We start from the raw sequence: 6,000 nt of genomic DNA, 5'->3' as shown, positions 1-6,000 counted from the left end.
CACCACATAAGCAAAATCTATTGTAAAAAATGTTGGGGGGGCATAAACATGCTCCCCCAACCCCCAGCTAACAGGGCGCTGTGCTTAAGCACACAATGGTAAGTCCGGTACTACCGTGTTTTCCCAAAAATAAGACAGTGTCTTATATTAATTTTTGCTCCCAAAGATGCTCTAGGTCTTATTTTTCCCTGAAGAAGAATTCACATTTATTGTTGAACAAAAAAAGGACATTTATTATATACTGAACAGTAGTTGTCATCACAGACCAGCATAACCAGATAAACTGTGAATCCTATCAAGAATTTCTTGTTACTACTATTATTTCCATGTACAATAATCTATGGTACGTACATTGACCGATCCTGTATGCTCTGGTATTCTGTTCATTGGGCATGCTTCCAAACGAAAACTTTGCTAGGTCTTACTTTCAGGGGAGGCCTTATATTTAGCAATTCAGCAAAACCTCTACTAGGGCTTATTTTCAGAGGATGTCTTATTTTTGGGGAAACAGGTACATAAGCACTTTGTTTGGTTCCAGGACACCCGTGGATACCACAATCCCATTATATGCAATGGCATAGTAAAATGCACTCTCCAGGGTCTGACAAGTAATAATAATAATAATTTTATTTTTATACCCCGCCCCATCTCCCTGAAGGGACTCGGGGCGGCTTACATGGGGCCAAACCTAAACATCAACAATAAAAAACAAAGCAATAAAACAAATGAATCAACAACAATAAAAACAAGTAATAAAATCACATACAAAAAACTATAATGATAAAATCTTGGGTTGGCTCCAAAAACTACTGGGCCGAAAGTGCACATTATATCAGTATCATCGGGGTGAGGGGGGGGGTTACCCAAGCTATCATTCCCATTAACGTGCTGGGGTAGTGGTAGTTTGAGGATCAGTCTGGGTCTCTTCCAGGGCTTTCCAAATTTATTTATTTACTATACTTTTACCCCACCCCTCTCACCCCGGAGGGGACTCAGGGCGGCTTGACAATGTGGCAATAATTCAATGCTGTTTAAAAATAATAATATAATAATAAATATATTTTAATAAAATATATAATAATATATTATATAAATATATAATAATAAAAATATTTATACCCCGCCACCATCTCCCCGCGGGGACTCAGGGTGGCCTAAATGGGGCAGAGGCCCAAGCGACATAAGGACAAAATAAACAACAACATAATACAATACAATATAAAAGATAAAACAATGATACAATATGAAACAAGAGTATTATAACAGTTAAAAAAAGCCAATTAAAACAACAATACAAGGATAAAAAATTGCATTTAAAACACATAAATGGTATGGACATAATAAATACAGGATAGATTACCGTATATACTCGAGTATAAGCCGACCCAAATATAAGCCGAGGCACCTAATTTTACCACAAAAAACTGGGAAAACTTATTGACTCGAGTATAAGCTGAGGGTGGGAAATGCAGCAGATACTGGTACATTTCAAAAATAAAATTAGATACCAATAAAATTACATTAATTGAGGCATCAGTGGGTTAAATGTTTTGAATATTTACTGTATTTCAAAGAAAAACAGTAAACTAACTCTATAAGTGGAAAAGCAACAATAACTTTATAATCATCATCATCATCAACAACAGCTTCATTTGTACCCTGCCCTATCTATCTCCCCTGGGGACTCAGGCCAGCTTCCAACATAGTAACAGGCAAACATATAATGCCTACATAAACAATGCAGAGCTAGATATAGATCTATCATTATATATATACTAATTTCACATGTGTATTTCCCCCTGAAACCTTTGCAAATCCACTATGTGCATTTTCCTCCTGCAATATTTCCAAGCCCGATTTATCAATATTTATATCTATCTAGACACTTGTGTGTGTGTGTGTGCGTGCGCGCACGCACATTTTCCCTCTGCACTTGCAAACATGTGAAGGTAAAATTCATATAAAATTCATATATAAAATTATTGTATACATATAGGAACAGATATACAGGTACATGGAAATCTCTAGTTTATCTATATTTACATAGGATTTGCAAAACTTGGCTTATCTTTGAGTATATACGATATTTAAAAAACCATCTGGGCTGATTAGTTAATGACTGTCTCACTGAAGTTTAAAACAATTACAAAGAAATACAAGAAAAGTCATTTAAAATACACATGAAATTACAATAAAAACACAATTAAAACCATTAACACCACGTGATCCAAGAGCAACATTTCATGTTGGTAGCACACATTTTAGTAGTGCATCATTTTGCTCCACAGTAATCGGGTATTTCCAGCAACCTAGAAGTTAAACCAACCCCGGACTTTAGCACAGCAGGTTAATCACCAAGCTGCAATAAATCTTGCCAACTGGTACATTGAGAGTTTGAAGCCTTTAACCCAGCTTCTGCCTACCTAACAATTCAAAAACAAATGTGAGTAGATAAATAGGAAGCGCATTAAAGCGGGGAGATATTTGGGCTTGGCGTTTGATCAGAAAAAGGAGGAAGTTTACAAACAGAACGCTCTTCTTCAGGGAGATAGAGCGACAGCACCCCCCGGTGGCCAGAACCGAGCACAGCCTCCAAAGATGCCGAAATATGGGAAAGCCTATATATACCTCTATCTGTTGTCTGTCTTGTCATTGTTATAATCGGCATTGAATGTCTGCCTTATATGTATGTTCTGTGAGCCGTCCTGAGTCCTCTTTAGGGCGAGAAGGACGGAATATAAATACTGTAAGTAAGTAAATAAATAAATAAATAAATAGTTCACTTTTACAACTCTAGCAAACTCGGAAAACAAACTCGGCCAAGAGTACAAAGTCCAACAAATTCCTTACTTGCCTTGCAGACAATTTTATGGTCCAGAAGGTAGAAGAGGCAACAAGGGGATCTACTCTTAACAAATGTGGAAGACCTGATCAATACAGTTGAAGTGGTTGGATCCTTAGGGGCAAGTGACCATGTGCTCCTGCAATTTGCAATACAAAGGAATGCTGAAACTAAGACAAGTCAAACATGCATTCTGGACTTTAAGAGAGCTGACTTCCAAAAAATGAAGGAATTACTGAGCGGCATCCCATGGACGCTAATATTAAAAAACAAGGGAGACTAGGACACGGAACAATGGCTTCAAACTACAGGAAAGGAGATTCCACCTGAACATCAGGAAGAACTTCCTCACTGTGAGGGCTGTTCGGCAGTGGAACTCTCTCCCCCGGGCCGTGGTGGAGGCTCCTTCTTTGGAGGCTTTTAAGCAGAGGCTGGATGGCCATCTGTCGGGGGTGCTTTGAATGCGATTTCCTGCTTCTTAGCGGGGGGTTGGACTAGATGGCCCTTGAGGTCTCTTCCAACTCTACTATTCTATGATTCTAAGGGAGTTAAGGATGGATGGGAGTTTTTCAAAAGTGAAATACTCAAGGCGCAAATGCAAACAGTGCCAACAAAGAAGAAAAATAAGACAAATGCAAAGAAGCCAGAATGGATGTCCAAAGAACTTCTAACTGAGCTAAAGCTCAAAAGTGACATGCACAAGAAGTGGAAAAGGGGAGAAATCACCAAAGAAGAATTCAAACGTATAGCCAACACCTGTAGGGAAAAGGTTCGCAAGGCGAAAGCGCAAAATGAGCTCAGGCTTGCCAGGGACATAAAAAACAACAAAAAAGGCTTTTTTGCTTACGTTGGTAGAAAAAGGAAGAAAAAGGAGGCGATAGGGCCACTGCAAGGAGAAGATGGGGTGATGGTGACAGGGGATAAGGAAAAGGCAGAACTGCTTAATGCCTTCTTTGCCTCGGTCTTCTCACAAAAAGAAAGCCATCTTCAACCTCAGCAACATGGAATGGACGAAGGATTGGGGGAAATCCAACCCCAAATAGGGAAACAAGTTGTCCAGGAACACCTGGCCACTCTAAACGAATTCAAGTCGCCAGGGCCAGATCAGCTACATCCAAGAGTATTGAAGGAACTAGCGGAAGTTATTTCAGAACCACTGGCAATCATCTTTGAGAGTTCTTGGAGAACGGGAGAAGTCCCAGCAGATTGGAGGAGGGCGAATGTGGTCCCTATCTTCAAGAAAGGAAAAAAGAACGACCCAAACAATTACCGTCCGGTCAGCCTCACATCAATACCAGGCAAGATTCTGGAAAAGATCATTAAGGAAGTGGTCTGCAAACACTTAGAAACAAGTGCGGTCATTGCTAATAGTCAACACGGATTTACCAAAAACAAGTCATTCCAGAATAATCTGATCTCTTTTTTCGATAGAGTTACGGGTTGGGTCGATACAGGGAATGCCGTGGATGTAGCGTACCTGGATTTCAGTAAGGTCTTCATCATGGAAAGAAGTGACAAGTGGAGTGCCGCAGGGCTCTGTCCTGGGCCCGGTTCTGTTCAACATCTTTATTAACGACTTAGACGAAGGGTTAGAAGGCACGATCATCAAGTTTGCAGACGACACAAAACTGGAAGGGATAGCTAACACTCCAGAAGACAGGAGCAGAATTCAAAACGACCTTGACAGACTAGAGAGATGGGCCGAAACTAACAAAATGAAGTTCAACAGGGACAAATGCAAGATACTTCCCTTCGGCAGAAAAAATGGAAATCAAAGATACAGAATGGGGGACGCCTGGCTTGACAGCAGTGTGTGCGAAAAAGACCTTGGAGTCCTCGTGGACAACAAGTTAAACATGAGCCAACAATGTGATGCGGCAGCTAAAAAAGCCAATGGGATTCTGGCCTGCATCAATAGGGGAATAGCGTCTAGATCCAGGGAAGTCATGCTCCCCCTCTATTCTGCCTTGGTCAGACCACACCTGGAATACTGTGTCCAATTTTGGGCACCGCAGATGAAGGGAGATGTTGACAAGCTGGAAAGCGTCCAGAGGAGGGCGACTAAAATGATTAAGGGTCTGGAGAACAAGCCCTATGAGGAGCGGCTTAAAGAGCTGGGCATGTTTAGCCTGCAGAAGAGAAGGCTGAGAGGAGACATGATAGCCATGTACAAATACATGAGGGGAAGTCATAGGCAGGTGGGAGCAAGCTTGTTTTCTGCTGCCCTGCAGACTAGGACACGGAACAATGGCTTCAAACTACAGGAAAGGAGATTCCACCTGAACATCAGGAAGAACTTCCTCACTGTGAGGGCTGTTCGGCAGTGGAACTCTCTCCCCCAGACTGTGGTGGAGGCTCCTTTGGAAGCTTTTAAGCAGAGGCTGGATGGCCATCTGTCGGGGGTGCTTTGAATGCGATTTCCTGCTTCTTAGCAGGGGGTTGGACTAGATGGCCCATGAGGTCTCTTCCAACTCTACTATTCTATGATTCTATGAATCTATGAAATGTGGTCATAGTTCCCTTCGGGCACAAAATCGTCGCATTTAACCATCACACTTACTTGAATCATCTCCAAGGGTTGGCTCAGACATGCTTATACGTTGATTTTTCTTCTGTATGCAACTAAATACGCAAGACAGTGCCAGTGCAAAGCCTTAGATCTGTGGGGAGCTGAGATGCTGTGAAGATGGTACCTGTAATATTAGTGCTGTTAAGTCCCATTCTCACACACAAGTCCTCACTTGACATTTTGAAAAATCTTTTAACAAGCACATATATGAGTCAAACATTAAACAACTCACCTTTTTTATAGATATGCTATCCGTGCTGGTATTTTTACCTGGATTTTGGATTGTTTTCATTTTAAATGGTTGTTTATGCTAGGATTGCTTGCTGTAAAAGGGCATACAGTTATGAAACAAACAATCCTATCCTGATGTGGCCTTAGATGTGTCGGATCCCACGCTAAACAATGGAGACACACCTATCTTTCCATTTGCAGTGTGAAGGTACTGCTTTGTCATTTCATTTCATTTCATTCTTGTTTAATGTATTCTGAGCAATCAAGATGAGTAAAGATTAAAGGGATCAGCAGAAAAGGCCTATCTGAGCTGTCAAGGGGAACAAAAAGGAAGATGAAAAACAATGGTGAATATCTG

This window comes from Anolis carolinensis, chromosome 2 (genome assembly GCF_035594765.1).
Source record: "Anolis carolinensis isolate JA03-04 chromosome 2, rAnoCar3.1.pri, whole genome shotgun sequence".
Classification (NCBI taxonomy): Eukaryota; Metazoa; Chordata; class Lepidosauria; order Squamata; family Dactyloidae; genus Anolis; species Anolis carolinensis.
Note: the sequence above shows the minus strand (reverse complement) of the source record.